Raw genomic sequence first — 16,603 nt, forward strand, 5'->3', positions numbered from 1 at the left:
TAAAGCCATGCAACCAGAGGGTATCAGCAAGGGAGCACATGAGTGGCCAGAGCCCTGAGAAACCCCAACGCAGGAGGCCAGGGGGAGGGGCAGCAGAGGTCCGGTGGAGGGGACTGGGAAGGAGCAAGCCCTGAGACAGGAGGAGGATCCAGACAGGTCCCATCCGGGAATCTGAGCGAAGGAATCACATCGAGGAGGAGGGGAGATAACACGGCCTCCCAGCTAAGACAAAAAACTGAGCAGAGGCCCGGTCTTCTGCCTGCATCCCTCCCTCTGTCCAGTCTCGCTCCAGCAGGGACATCTGGCAGATGGCCACTCACTCTGGAGGGGAGGCCCCTTGCATCCCATAGATGTCAGCGTGAAGCACCGGCCGCAGAAACTCAGTTCTGCCAAACGTGAGGTGAAACCGTCTGGTCTGCATCCAGCATGCCGTGGAAGAGGCTGAGCAGTCCAGACTGTCAGGGGCTGTGCAGGGGCTGCAGGCTGGGGCCCTCTGGCCTGTTGGCCTGCAGCTGGGGGCCTGGGAGAATTGGGAGAAGAGCAAATGGTCCCAGAACACAGCGAGGGTGGGATTCTGGGGGTCAGATACCCCCAGGAACTAATCCTGCGTCTGACCCTTGCTCACTGTGAGAACCCGAGGCAAATCACCTATCCGCTCTAAGTCTTAGTGTCCTTGTTTGCAAAATAGGACTGCGAAGATCTACGTCCCGGGGAAAGTAATAAGACACTGTGTTCAAGTTGCCAAGCACATCGGAGGTGCTCAAAGAATTTCAGTTCTCTTCCCCCGTCTTGATTTGAAACTATTCGGGTCGGTCTTACCATAACACCCACTCAAAGGGAGATGTCTCTTTCTGGGAGAGCCAGGAGGAGTGGGCAGCCAGCTTGAAGACTCGGAGGCCAAAGCCAGGACCCCATTCCTCATGTGGGGCTGCTGGCCTTCTGTTTCAATTCCAAAGGCCAGTCCAGCATAGCCCAGCCACTCAAAAACATGTGTCCAGCAGGGGGAACTTGCCAAGAGTTCACAGCAAACACTGCCTCTAGACTCAAAGAACTGGGGCATGGGCCCTGTCCCCAGTCCTGTTCCTTGCCCACTCACTGTGTCCTTGGCAAACCACCACCCCTCCGTGGCTTCAGTTTTCCAACTTGCGTGATGAGGGGTTTGAGCTACATTTGAACTATATTGGTCATTTTCACCTTTTTGTTTTATAGCAAGAGAACACTCTAATTTTTTTTAAGCCTTATGTGGTGCCCCGATGTTTAAAACAGATAGAGGTGCCCTGGTTAAAGTGGAGAGGGGAGCCTCAGTCTTGCTGGGCCAGAGCCCCCTGAACCCCCCAGGGTGGCCCAAGGACCTCCACGGACCCTTATGGCTCCAAGGAACAGATTTTGAGAAATTCTGACTGAAAGCAAAAATTGCTAGTGCCTCTGACTTTAAAGCTGTATGTGATTGGTATTAGATAAATGGGTACTGATGAATATGTATTTGAAATGGCTATGTGTAAAAATGTACTTGTGTGTAAGCCTTATTTCCATTTTTAACCTGCTGATAGCCAGCTCAATTCTGAATGTCTTATGCCTACTTGTTAATTTCTTGATGTCAAATTTGCTGCACAGTTATATTTTGAAGAAGGAGTGGCTTCATATTTGTAGTTGGCTAAAAATGCTTTGACTAGGAGAGAGAAATAGCGAGACCGATCCTGAGATATAACTGCTTCTGAGATCTCACACAGGTCAAAAACCCTCAAAAATGATAACCTTTTCTTGGGGTCAGTCTCAACAATTTCATGAAGCAGGTTCTGGGTTATTAAGAATTAGGGCAAGTGCTGTTGTCTGATAGGGCAGGAAGGAGAATAAAACCAGCTTTAGTTGAGCACCTACTATGTGCTCCTTATACCTTACGTTAGTTAATTCTTTGACCAATACTACAAGGGTGCAAACATTATTATTATCATTTCATATATAGGGAGACTGAGGCTCCGAGGGGTAAAGTGACTTACCCAAGGTCATATGGCTAATGGGTTCAAGATTCAGACTCAGATCTATATGCAAATACTGTGTTCTTCCCACCCCACGTTGTTTCTAAGGGCAAAAAGTCCCTCTGATTTCAGTGTACATTATTGAATTGTATTAAAAGCAATCCCTTAAAAAAAAAAAAAAGCAATTCCTTTTATTGATCTGCAATTTGTTGGTTCAGCTCCAGCCCTCCCGTCTATATTACTAATGCTAGTCTCCCATGACTAACGCTAGTCTCCCATGACCCCGTGAGGTAAGCAGATCGAGTACCATGAAGCCCATTTTCTGGATAGGAAAACCAAGGCTCAGAGAGATGGAGTGACTTCCAGAGGGTCACCCAAAGCATGGGAAGAACCGGCGCTTTGCGATTCCCTTCAGAACCTTCTCCCAGTCAACAGTGTGAGCCCTAAACCGCAGGGAGTTCATGCCTCTTCTTTACTGGAATTCATTTCGTTTTCAAATTGTACCAATTTTTTTTCATCAGGGCGGGCTTTTCCTTTATTAGGCATTCAATTTCCCTTCCGTTCATCATTTATTTGCCTCTGCTTTTCATTTTTTAAGAGGCGAAGGAAATGCAAATTAGCAAATGAATGTCATGCATAATACCGCAGGCTTGCTACAAACAGCCTTTGTTACATACAGTCCACTAGCTCTAGGACAAATTACTCTACACGGACCCACTACACCTCTCTGGGAGTGTTGACGCACACCCAGCCTGGAGACCACTTGTCTTGCCGACGGCCTGGCGGGAGAGAACAATGGCAAAAGCGTGCTTCTGTTTGGTCTGTCATTTGCAAGCTTAATTCGTGTGCTGTTTCCCTGAGCTCCAGGAAAAGGTGTTGGTAGAGCCCAAGGAGGTAGCGCTGATGATGTCCCAGCGCTGCCTGTAGGGTGTCACCTGGTGCATCCTCCTCCTTCTTGGCTTTAGCTCCTGAGCCACCTGACCCGGTGTGTTTCTCACCCTGCTCTGTTTCTCAGCTCTCCTAGCTGGAGTTTTCATGCTCTCCCTTCTCTGTCCAGCTCTTGGGCTCGTTATGTGTTCTGTTTCCTTCTTCCAAGAATTTGGCTCTTCATTGGGCTATGGCTGCATGCCTCCATTTTAACAACACACTCATGGGCTGCCTTGGCCTCTTAGATTTACCGAGGACCTTCCTGCCTTCTACACTCTGCTGTTAAAGGGTCTGATGTGTCCTCATGGATGGAACCCAGATACACCTGGATCCCTCAATATTCATATGCTGAGCTCTGGCAGAAATAATAGTTACCATTGATTGCATGGTAGACACCATGTTAAGTGACATATGGTTTTACCCACAGGCAATCCTGCCTCCTGACCAGCATGCCGAGCTTCAGGAACTCAAGACCAAACAGATGTATTTCTGACTGTGGTTTCTAGCTTCATGTTGGTCGTGGGCATATCTAGACACAAGCATGCATGCACACACACATGTGCACACACACAAGCAGCATCCCCCACTGGTATGTGGGGAGTTACATGAACACGACCAAAGTTGAAAATGAAAAATCACCATCAGGTCGGCATTATAAGTGTCGCATGGAAAATATTCCACTTCCAAACAGTTTGGTTGATGGATTTTCTTACATTTTTTTCTTTTTTTCCACTTAAGGTTGCAGATGCTTACAAGAAGAAGCAAAACTGTCTGTCTAAGCAGCACGGCTTGGCGTCTGCTGGCAGATATGATCATCTTTGGATTGGCCAGTCAGCCTGGGGACTCAAGGATGAGGTGGGGTTGGGGTTGGGGAAGATTTGGGGGGAATGGGTGACCATTCCATCCCTGAGAGACCGGTTTTCACAGAAAGGTGAGGAAACTGAGGATTTGATTAAAAAGAGGACTTTTAGAATAAGTGAGATGCCCAGCCTCTTCTTCCAAGAGCCATAGGTCTCCTGATTGGACCATGTGTGGAAGGTGGCCTGATCTGGGGGTGTCCTACTCCATGATGCTGAGACCATCAGACTGGGGATCACTGAGTGAGGAGGCATCCTTAAACCTGCCCGTGGTTTATACAATTAAATTATCTGTCCGGTTCTAGGATTATGTGAGTTCCCAGGATCTTGTTTCCCCTGAAATTTTTTTTAATTTTTATATGTTTATTTTCGAGAGAGAGACAGAGCATGAGTGGGGGAGGGCAGAGAGAGAGGGGGACATAGAATCCGAAGCAGGTTCCAGGCTCTGAGCTATCAGCACAGAGCCTGACGCGGGGCTCAAATTCACAAACTGTGAGATCATGACCTGAGCCGAAGTTGGACACTTAACCAACTGAGCCACCCAGGAGCCCCCTGAATTTCTGTTTTTGGAACCACAGGTCATGGAGGGCAGTTGCAGAAGAGAGGCACAGATTTCTCTCTGCAAGTGTTCCAAAACCGTCAAATTGCTAATGGTTCCACTAACAGGTGCTCTGAGGTTTGGAGGTGACATCTTCCAGGTGAGAACATCACAACTGCCAAAAGGCTCAGGCAGCTGCCTAGAAGTGGCATTGGCTTGCAGTGGGGGAAGAGAGAGGGCTGGCTGAGTTTTTAGGACACCAGTCTAAAAGGTCAGAGAGCCCTGGTCCAGGAATTTCTTTGAAACGTATAACCCTTGGCCCCTGCCTCCCATGTACCTTCTCCAATCCTGCTCCCAAATGTCAACAGTGTGACCATCTGAAAAGGCAAACCTCAAACAAGGTTATACCATCTCCCCTTCTCCTCCTGGATGGAATCCTTCAGCAGGCTTCCTTTGCCTTCTGGACAAAATTAAAGTCTTTTAATCTAGCCAAGACCCTTCCAAGAGCTGGCCCTCATCTCCCTTCCCCACCCAGCCCATCAAACCTCATGCAGGCTTTGGATGCACCGAGCTTCTTCCTCCCTCCAGACCTTGTCTGAGCTATTCCCTCTGCCTGGCATCCCCTTTCCCCTTCTTCTCCATCTGGCTGACTTCATCCTTCAGGGTTTTGCTTAGGTATCACCTCCTTCAAAAAGCCTTCCCTGATTGTCTCTCCCATCTCAAAGGCATGACAAACCGAACCCAACTTAAAACTTGTTTTAATTCCTCTCAAGCTTCCTGTTTTAAAAATATTTAATACATGGGAATAAAACATTACAACAATACATCCAAAGAGCAGGATACAAATAAGCACACAAAATGGTATCATTTTTATTAATTATTCCGACACAGACCTATGCATATAGGCATGTGAATGGGTGCAGAGGAAATGGACCCAAAGAAACTGGGTGCAGAGTTAGCAGAGTGCTAACAGTGGTCACCACTGGCAGAGGGCTTATGGGTGATTTTTACTTGCTTCTTTAGTGTTTATAAGTTGCCTACATTTTGGGGTGCCTGGGTGGCTCAGTCGGTTGAACATCCAACTTCGGCTCAAGTCATGATCTCATGTCTTGGGGGTTCGAGCCCCGCATCAGGCTCTGTGCTGATGGCTCAGAGCCTGGAGTCTGCTTCAGATTCTGTGTCTCCCTCTCTCTCTGCCCCTCCCTCGCTTGCACTCTGTCTCTCTCTCTCAAAAATAAATAAACATTAAAAAATATTAAAAAAAATAAGTTGCCTGCATTTCATACGATGAACTGGGCCGTCTTTATAATTAGATGAAATTTAATTTAGAAAAGAAATAGTTGTACTGATTATTATGTGTGAATGTAAAGAAGTAAGTTTTCAAAAAGAGAGTGTCAGATCTAAATGGAGGGATGTCTGTGACATATAAGTTAAAACAGCAAGCTTTACACTAGTGTATATAGTTTCTCATTAAACAATACACAAACAGGTGAATATATGCATACATATCTATGTCTCAAAGAGGAGTAAACTAAGGACTGATATTCACACCAGGCTGGATAATGTTGATTATCTCAGGGGGCAGGAGGTGCAGATAGGGTGGCCCTTGGCCTTTACTGATCTTTGTAGGGACTTATTTCACTTGCTATTGTAAGCATGTGTCACTGTTGTAAATATTTAAAAAAATCAAACAGAGAATAAAAGACACAGCGTTGTTTCCTTAAAGTAATTTGTTAACACTTAAAAAAATTTTTTTTAATGTTTATTCTTGAGACACAGAGAGAAAGAGAGACAGACAGACAGAGCATGAGTGGGGGAGGGGCAGAGAGAGAGGGAGACACAGAACCCAAAGGAGGCTCCAGGCTCCAAGCAGTCAGCACAGAGCCTGACATGGGACCCTGACTCATGAACCACGAGATCATGACCTGAGCCGAAGTCGGATGCTTAACCGACTGAGCCACCCAAGCACCCCTGTTAACACTTTTAATTTGGAAATTGTTTCAGACTTAGAGAAAAGCTGCAGGAACACTACAAAGAAAAATAAAAGGAACCCTCATGCACTCTTTACCCAGAGTCATCTATTACCACCATTTTGCCCCATTTGCTTTATGACTTATTCTCTTTGACAGTCATGTTCAATTAACACTAGGGAAAAAGATTCACACTAGGTTTCTATATCACTATTTAATGTCAGAATAATTGCCACGGATATGAGTGGTCATTTTGGAAAAGTACATACTATTTCTCAGGCTACAGACATGCTATATGTATACAAAAATAGATACAATCAAAGTCGTTCTTTGCAGTACTGTCTGCTGTAGGAAAAAGCGGATGCCACCAAAGGATCTGGCCACTGTGACTAGTAAAATAAATGATGGCAAATCCATACAGTAGCTTGCTGTGAAGCAGCCAAAAATACAAGTTGGATTTGCGTGAGGTAATATAAAAATACGTCTAAGGTACATTAAGTAAAAAGGTGCGAAACAAAGTATAGATAATAAAAAAAATATAAATGGATACGAAGAAAATGTTACTGTAAGAGAACACCTATCTTCCTGCCCCTCTTAGAATATCCGTTGGTGTGGGAATATGGAAAGAGGCCATTCCCAGACCCCCGCAGGTTTACCCAGTGGGTGGAGGTGCTGGGAAACCTTTCATGCCCTGAGTAGTCTTACCAGTGCCTTTTCCTTAGCAGGCTAGGTCACTGTGAGGCCCCTGGCACAACCCAGCCCACAGATGGGCCACCAATCATCACAGGTGGCTTAAAACTTGTGTTAACATTGAAAAAACAGAGAGATTTCACATAAAAATTCAGATTCCTCGCCCATCTGGCAAAACTGAGGCTGCATTTGTGAGTGCAACACTGGGCAGCAGGCAGGTGTGGGCTGCCTTTAGCAGGTGGACATACTCCCTTGGCTAGGTCCCCCTAATCACAAAGTCCACTTCTGAGCCCACGGGGCTTTGTAACTCCCACTCTGATGTCTTATAGGGAAGGCCCCTGGGGAAGTAGGATTGGAACATCTCTCCATTTCAGCTCTCAATTCAACAACAATATTTTCTACTGGAGTCTGTCCAAGTGTGTCCTAACAAGTTCCACAGCAGGAGGAGTGCTGTTATCTCCATTATAACATAACCCATTACATAGGTGAAGATAGTTGTGGCTCAGAGAGGTGAGGTGACTTCTCCAAGGTCACACAGCAAGTTAGTCTCAGGGTCAGGACAGAGCCCAGAGTGCCAACCTCCCGGCCCAGTGTGCATTATGTTGCCTCCCACACACTAGCTTTCAGGTTGGATATGGCTGAGAGTCAAGGGGCTAGATGCCCCATAGGCACAACCCAGCCCTCCCTCCTCAAGCACCATCTCCTAAATAAGGCAAGAGGGCTGGCATGTATTTAGCTGGCACCAAGGTCCCTATCACCCAGAAGAAGCAGGCATAATAACAACGCCAGCCACAGCTTCATCTGACAGGCAGTACAGGGCAGAGGAGAAGAGCACAACTCTGAACCGTGGCTTTAGCACCTATTATCTGGATGACTTTGGTCGAGTTATTTGTCCTTCTGTCCCTCTGTTGCCTCATTTGCTAAGTGGAAATTATAACAACAGAACCTAGGCAAAGGACTGTTTGGAAGATTAACTGATGTGGAGGTCTTAAACAATGGTATATAGTAAATGCTCAATAAGCATAAATGGATATAATTACTATATGGTAGGGACTATGCTCAGTGTTTTTCATGCTTTATCTCCGTTCTCTCGACTGGAATCAGGGAAGTGCCATTCATTCCTTCATAGCATTCATTCATTCAACATTTGTGGAGTGTTCTTATGTTGGGTGCTGTCCTTGGTGCTGGAATAGAGCATTAAAACTACAGAAAGCTTCCATTCTTCTTGCCTTCATGAAGCTCATGTAGGGGTGGGGACACAGACACCCAACCTACCAGGTAATCAGCAGTCAGCTGATCCATGCTGTGAAGGGAAATAACAGGGTAAGGGACAGAGAATAAGGACAGGTGGGGAATTAAGTAGGGAATTTGAAGTAGTGTGGTGGGGAGGACTGCTCCCATGAAGTGCATTTCAGCAGAAACCTGACTGAAGTGAGAAAGGGATCAGTAGATGAATGCAGGAACAGCATTCTTGGCAGAAGAGAGGGCAGGTGCCATGGCCCCGACATGGGAGCAAAAGGCTGGCGATGTGGGATGTTCGAGAAGCTGAACAGAGGTCTTCGTGGCTGGACCCAATGAGCAAGAAGGACAGAGGCCAGACACAGGGCAAGGAGGGAGGCAAAGGGTCAAGCCTTAGACTCTGCTCTCTATTTTGCAGAAGAAGAAACTAAAGCTGAGAGAAGTTAAATAGTTTTCCCAAAGGGATCAGGCTGATGAGAAGTAGAACCAGGGATTGGAACCCAAGACAGTCTAGCTACAAGGCATGTATTCTGTTGCCTTGGGCACAGCCAACCAAAAATACAATGGAAATCTGGATACACTTATCCCACCCTGTTAGTCTGCTCCAAACTGTCTTCTGGGAAATTAGGCACAGAGTAAGGGACCCTGGAGGGGGAAGGGGTGCATGTGTATGTGCAGGGAGGGCACACAGAGTGGAAAGGAAGGGACTCCCTTTCTCTCCTGGCACACTCATGCTCAGCTCTGGTCAGTCACTTGGGGTAATGGTGAGGGCTCTCAGGGTTTATATGAGAAGTGGCATTTGCCCAAAACATATCAGTTCTTGGGGCATCTCAGAGCTGACAGTTTTAAAACACCAAAGGCACTTAAATAAAAATAGCACATTTCTAAATGCAATATCCTCTTTGGTAATGATATATTAGTCCTCTATCTCTGGTGGCATTATCTTATACAGCGATATATTGCACTGTTACAATTCACGCCCATCAGTCTGCAAAACCAGGGTCATAAACCCCTGTAATTTATAACAGATTCTTGCAAATCTATGTATTATATATGTGTAGATATCATAGCCTGGCATTCCATATGCAGCAGCTACTTGGTCCAGAAGTGAGGCTCAAAGCCACTCCCCCCAACTCATTCCCCAAATGCAAGGCTCAGCAGACAAGGTGAGGTGCACATATCACTGCCAGACCCCCCAGAGTGAGCAGTAAATTAAGCAAAGGGCTGTGTTTGGGTGGTAGAGGAAAACAAAGATTCTAAAATGACAAGATTTGGTGGAATAAAGGGGTGACGATTTAGAGACCCAAATGTGAGTCTGGGCTTAATCATTCATTTTAGGGTCCTACTAGGCCATCTGATCATATATTCCCATTAGATGCCATGCACTAAGCCAGAGATAGGGACGTGCCCTACCTTTCAAGCTAGTGTTTGTCAAACCTCAACATGCATATAAAGCACCTGTATCCTGTTAGACCACACATGCTGGGCTCCAACTCCAGGGCTTCTGATTTGGGGCTGGGGCCCAAAAGTTGCTTTTTTTAAAAAAAAAATTTGCACTTATTTTCTTTTTAAGAGACAGAGCACAAGTGGGGGAGGGGAAGAGAGAGAGAAGGAAACACGGAATCCGAAGCAGGCTCCAGGCTCTGAGCTGTCAGCACAGAGCCCGACGCGGGGCTCGAACTCACAAACCATGAGATCATGACCTGAACCGAAGTCGGACACTTAACCGACTGAGCCACCCAGGTGCCCCCAAAAGTTGCTTTTCTAATGAGTTCACAGGTGATGCTGATGCTGCTGGTCCTGGGACACTTTGAATCACTCACTCTGTTCCACCTGTTCCAGGTGACTTTGGGGACCTCCATATAAAAAATGCAGAGAGAGAAATGATCTGCCCAAATTATCACAGCAGGACCAGGCAGATCTAGAGATACGGCCTGGTCTCCCAAACCCTGAGGTCAGTGCTCTTCCTTTGGGCCACACTGCCTGTCTTTCTGGCTTTGTCCCCAAGAATACTGCAACCACGGGAGCAACCACATTTAGGGGAGGCCATAGGGATGCACGCAGCTCGCAGCACAACCAGTCTGGAACATTATCTCTGCGGGGGCCAGTTGGAGCATTCGACACAGGCCACTCTGAGCTTCCCAGGGCTCCCCTGAAGGTCAGACAGAATCATCTAATGGCTCCTTGAAGGGAAAATGATGGTCTGATGGTTTTTTCCTGCTGAACTTCAACACCTCCAACAGCCACACGATAGATCGCTGCTGCCAGGGGGCCAAGGAATACAGGTCTGTATTGCACTGAAAGGCAGAATGCTTTTTCATAAGAGGTCGTGAATGACTTACGGGATGAAGGTGGCAGGCAGGGATGCCATGCTGGGTTGAGCCCTGCAGGCAGAGACCTCCAGATATTCACCTCTCCCTGTCCCAATGCCAGCTCCCCGCCTGCTTCTTCCGGAAGAACCCCATCCCTCCTCAGGGCTGAGCTTTTCACCACTGCCCCTCACTGGCTCCCAAGCATGGCAGGTCCTGGCCCCTGGGCATCTGCACATAAATGAGCCTGGGCAGACCAAACGCTGGCCTCCCTCTGCCGGTTAGCATGATTGCAAAGACGCTTTATTGCCACTAGATTGCTCTTCCTCGGGAACCGCCTCTTCAGACCATTTTAAGCCTCTCCGACAAACATTTTGATTTCATTCCTTATTGCTCTGATCTGACTGCAGACCCTCACACTCCTGATTTGACTGCAGACTTAGAAATAAATATCTCAGTATGCCTTAGTCAAAAGACCATTTTTACCAAGTAAAAAAACCTATTTGTGACCTAAATACTATCCTGGCCCTCCACAGCTGATTTTCAGAAACCTGGGTTTCCAGCATCATTAGCTTTCCCTCCATCACGTCCTTCCTTGGTTATCAGAGTTACCACCTACCCTCCTGAGCGAGATAGGACACTTCAGGATGAATATTGTTTCCTGCCTTCCCCTCGTCTTCTGCAGCCACAGTATCTTCGGGTCTCCTACTCCCGCCGTTCGTTTCTTCCGCACCTGTCCTCCGAGCTGCAATGGTGCCTCCACATTGGATTCTTGTCCTCATACAGCTTCCAGAGTCTTGGGGGAAATGGCAAGGAAATGGGGGAACGGGCGTTTTCAGGAACCCCTTGGTGACCCGGAGAAAGTCAGTCAACTTTCACTGAGTGAGCAAGGCCTGGTTCTGGGTCCCAGGAAGACAGTCAGCCATGCAGATCATTGTAATAATAGCCCAGATGCTCACAGCACTGACCGTGACCAAGTACTTTAGGTATGTTGGCTCATTTAATGCGAGGAAGTAAACACTACTATTATATTAGCCATATGTTGCACACAGAAGTGACTTGTGAGCAGCAGAGTTGGCATCTGAACTTAGGAAGTTGGCCTCCTGAATTCATGCTTTTAATACACAATCAGAGTCATGAGTGTGATGGTGGTGAACGTGGGGGCTGGCGGCGGCCTGCATTCAGAAGCATCTCCAGTCTCAGAGGAAGCTGGCTGGCCCACTCAGGCCCTCTCTGAATCCATGCAAGGTGCCCATGGCCTCTCTTGGCCATTCAAGTGTAACTATCGGGGGCCCCCCCAAGGCAGCATCTGGAGAAAGGAGTAATGAAGGGGAGCTGGTGTGTGACCCAGTTGTCAGGCTGAGGACTGAACAGTCTGTGCTAAGAACAGGCTGGTAAGTCCACGTGGGCTCCGCTGAGCTATGGAAATGTGTGGCCGTTCCAGCACCCGCTGCAAAGGGCTGCCCAGCCCGGGAATAGGTTTACCAAAACTCACCTGCCTGCTTCAAAATTTACTGACCCCTCTGTACCCCACCAAGGCCTCTTTCCCTTTTTTTCTCTTTTCTTTTTATGACTAGAAGGAAGGAGAGAAAGAAAAAGAATGAGGAAGGAAGGGAGGAAGGAAGGAAGGAAGGAAGGAAGGAAGGAAGGAAGGAAGGAAGGAAGGGATAAAGTCTGTAGCTGTTCAAATGCCTTCTAGTATGAATCTCCTAGCCTGTCTGATTCAATGTCCCCCTCCCTCCCAAATTCTGGGCCTCAACCACTTTCCAAACTCACCTATCACAATCTCCCAAAGGACCATTCATTTATTGAAAAATAACCTATGTGTCCACAACGAAACAGATACTCTGCTAGACTCTGGCGAAACAGACTACAACAGACAGTCCCTGTCACTGATAGACATTAAACAAATCCACATTTACACAAGCAAATGAGTAATTACACATTGTGCTGAATGCTATAGGGAAAGAGTAAGGTTCCTGGGAGGGAAAAACAGGGTTGGAATGGGGGAGAAAGCCTTTCCAACGTGCAGGGAGGAGTCCGGAGTGAGAGTTTAAGGCTGCCGTGTAATGAGGGATAGACACCCAGGTTTCACCAGGCAGGTGGTGCCAGAGGCTCAGCAGAGAGTCCAGAGGCTTTTGAAGAAATGCATGGCTGTTTGCTCTGTAAATGAGCTATTTAAGGAGAACGTTATGGATGCTGCTTCGTTCATTAACTGGACTGTGAGCTCCCTGAGGGACGGGCATCTGTTTGCTATTCATCTGGGTATTCTGGCCCTAGCTGAGTGCTTTGTGTTTACTTATTCACATAGACACCACCTGGTTACACAGGGGCGAGCCATGACCTCTCAGCAGCAGGTGTCGAGTAAAGCGTGTTTATTTTGCACACCCCACCTGCTGTCCCACAGAGCCATGAGGATACAGCACATCCAGAAGGACCACTCACACCAGGTGCCGTGAGTCTGGGCTGTGTGTCCACAGGCCTTTCTGTAAGCTGCAATTTTTGGCTTTTTGTGTTCTGGTTAGTCAACCCTTTTCTCCAAAGAAAATCTTGCGTGTAAAATCATGACGTGAAATGGACAGAAGCAGAGAGACTCAGCCGGAGCTGAGCCAGAGTGGAGCGGGGCTGGAGCCCTGATTGCTTCATCCTCCCCCAGGCACTTCTGGGGAGCCAGTTTGAGGCCCCTCGGCCCAGACATTCTCTGGGACGGGGTGGCCCCTCTCTGGCCCCAGGAGCACCAGGTTGTGCCTGTTCCTGTTCAGCCTGGGCCCTGGCCTTCAGTGAGGGAGCCATTCTGCTGCAGGAGTGACCACGTCTGTCACGTGCCCGGATGCACTGGGCGGTGCAGGCCTGGGTGTGTGACAGCTGGCCCACCTGTGGCAGAGCTCTGCTCCTCCCCACTTACCTGCAGGAGGAATTCATGCAGCTCCCTGTAGGGCCCCTCTCTGTATGCTTCCTCTTCTGGGGCAAAGGAGGGGGGCTGCCGTGGACAGGGGGCAAGGGGAGTCTTAAGTGACACCCGCCGAGTAGCAACAGGTCCCCAAATTGCAAGGCAGGGAGCCCGGGGGAGAAAGAGAGGTGACAAGTGGACGGAAAGGCAGGAGGTTTGGGCTAGCATCCCACCCTGCCTCCAGCCAGCTGTGTGACCTCGGCAAGTGACTCACCCACTCTGGGCCTCTCTTTCAGCACCTATAAAAGCCACTCCACAATGTTACTGCGATGACTGAGTGAGAAAACATGAGTGGAATAAAACAGTAAGAGGCACAAAGCATATGCCGGGTGTTTGTAAAACACTTCATGAGTTATGATGTCACTGCCATGAGGAGATGTGAAGGGCACACAGGATGGTGCCCAGAACACTGCAGGCACTCAGTGACACCTCTTACAGGGGTGATCGGCAGGTTACCATGGATCACACTATGTATGCAGGTGGTGCTAAGGACCTCGTGTCACCTCCACTCAACACTCACAAATATCCCTACGAAGCTGGTACGATTATTCTCATGTTACAGATGAGAAATCCAAGGCATAGAGAGGTGAAGCAATCCGCCCAAAGACACACAGCTAGTTACGAGAGGAGGTGGAAATTAAGTGCAAGCTGCCTGACCCTGAACTCGAACTCCCAACCATAGTACCCTGAGCCTCCCCTCCAGGCCACTTGCAGCTCTCAACATGTAGCAGGGGGCCACGTGCAACAAGCAGACATTTCTCCCATCGTACCCACACTCCACCAGGCTCCGTTTTCCAGAGCGGTGCCAGATCCAGGGTCAAGAGATCAGGGTTTTGCCCTCTGTGTTTCCACCCAAAAGCTCTTGGGTGGCTTGGGTTAAGTCATCTCTCTTTTCTCCAGGCCTTAGTCTCCCTGATACAATGTTTTGGGCAGGAGGAAGAGTGTTTGCAGCACAGAAGCCGGACCATGTCGGCTTTGGGGTGTGAGTACAGGATTCGAAATCCGAATACTTACTAGGAAGATCAACAGTTTGGAGAAGGTGAGAGCCAAGGCAGAGTCACCTGCATGGTGGGGGGGTTGGGGAGGGTGCCATTCCCAGCACCGGCCTAGCTAAGGATGGTTCTGGGATACGCTGACTCCTCCAACGTTCTGAACACCTGACTGTGGTCACGTGAAGCCTGGGGGTGAAGACGGAGGTAAGAACTGTGCACTGGGAGACCCTCCCTGGGCCTCGTGATTCCAGTCCAGCTGAGCCCTGCTACTCCCCAGATGTGCCCTTTTCTTCAGGGCTCCTTCCCTTCAGGACACAGGCTGTTTTCGTCTCCTGGAGTGTTTGCATCTGCACGCTGCCTTATCTGCCTGGTCAGTTGCTTCTCAAGGTCCCTTGAGGTTCAGCATGGGCCCACCTCTTCTAGAAAGCCTTCCCGGATTAGGCGCCTTGACTTTGGTTCCTGTAGTCCTGGGTTTACCTCTACCTTGGGAGGATCTGGCATCAGGTGGTTATTGCTGGTTCAGTCCTTTGTCCTCCCACGTGGCAGTGAGCCCCCGGGGGCAGGCACATCACTCCCCATTGTCTTTCCCAGCACCTAGCATCAGCCAAGAGGGCGAGGAGGAGGAGCACCGATGTGGGAGAACAAAGGTCTAATATGAGATCTCTTTGTTCAAGGCCTATCACCTCATCACAAGCTTCTCCGCTTCATCTCTTCACGAGCTCTTCATCCCATGGAGACTGAAGTCCAAACTCCTGAGCCAGAAGCCTGGGAAAAGCCCCCTGGCCTCCCCTCCTGCCCGGTGGCCACAACAGTCTCCAGTTCCTTCCCACCCAGAGTCCCTCCGGTAACTTCTCTCCCAGGGAACTTCACACTGTCCGACCCCTTGTCACTTAGACCTTGGCTACAAGGCTGCTCTCTGGACAGAAGTACCCTGACCACGTGGCTCAGCATAGTCACCAGGTCACCACCGCGTTAGTGCGACGCACAGCACGCATGCGACTTTACCCTTCTCCCCCTTCTACAACATAAGCCCCAGAGGGGCAGGAGCCTGGGCTGTCCCTTTCTTCCCCGTCTCCACAGCACCGAGAATAATGCCTGACTCAGAGCAGGCTTTTAATAAATATCTGCCTCATGGAAGAATGAAAACTAAGTTCCCTTCCAGCATGAGCCACCTGTGATTAATGGAAACAACAAACTCTGTTTTTCATTTGGATTGAAAAGAAGGTCTGCTCTTGCATGTAGTTCAAAGAAGCAAAAGAGGGTAGAAATATGCTTTCCCCCACCCTCCCCCCTCCCTCCTCTCTCTCCTTCTTCCCTTCCCTCTCTCCTTCCCCCTCTCTCTCCCACCGTGGTGGGAAGCACTGCTGGGGGCAGGAGCTGCCTTCCCATCATCCCCTGAGCTGTAACAGAACCTGCCACCTGGTGGTCTCAGTCCTGACCCGGATTTATCCGCCGTTTGCACACCAATGGCCGCCTCCCTAAGCGTGCTTCCCCAACATCTGGAACCAGACACTAAGTGGATGATCGCTATGATTAAACCGCCTTTTAATTATCCAGTGAGATGTCAAAGGTGTGCGCCATTGTGACATTATAATGGACTCGGACTCCCTCGCAAAATGTCGGGAAAGGTAGGGGACCATTACCTTGTCAAAACGTGCATTCCTGGGGGTTTTATTTCCAGTACACCAGCTAATTTTTCAAGTAGCACAGAACGGAGGCGTGAAGCCCGGTGGTTGACGAGGGCGCCGGCTCCACGTGATTTAGGCAACACAAGGCCTTGGTGGATTCTGGTAGATGTGACAGATCGTCCGCTTTTGGAGATTCATGGACTTCTCGAACAAAATGAAATTCGTTGGCTCTCAATCAACATTTCTTGGTTGCTCACTGGGCAGGGGGGCTCCAGGTGGGCAGGAGCTTGGGCAAGGATGGGGCAGGAACAAGAAAAGAACACACTGGTATAGTCCCACCAGGGCTTTGTTTGGTTAATGAGACAAGCACTGGCCAAGGATTTACTATGCCAAATAGGGTACCAGGCAAGAGCCTGTGCAGAAAGGTGACACATGGACACACACAGCGCCCAGAGGCAGCAGGGAGTGCTGGTTTGGATTGGAAATAATAAGAGCTGCTTCCAGGCCCACAGCTGTCTCTAACAACT

General features: G+C 48.7%; 1 protein-coding gene across 2 annotated transcripts in view; it reads right to left on the reverse strand.

Annotated features, from left to right (window-relative positions):
• ASIC2 (acid sensing ion channel subunit 2) overlaps positions 1 to 16,603 on the reverse strand; it is a 1,013,190-nt gene that overhangs the window by 228,235 nt on the left and 768,352 nt on the right. The gene's annotated exons all lie outside the window — the stretch shown is intronic.

The sequence above is a fragment of the Lynx rufus genome, unplaced genomic scaffold (genome assembly GCF_022079265.1).
Source record: "Lynx rufus isolate CCGP_SWC_20201006 ecotype Redwood Valley unplaced genomic scaffold, mLynRuf1.p SCAF_18, whole genome shotgun sequence".
Lineage (NCBI taxonomy): Eukaryota > Metazoa > Chordata > Mammalia > Carnivora > Felidae > Lynx > Lynx rufus.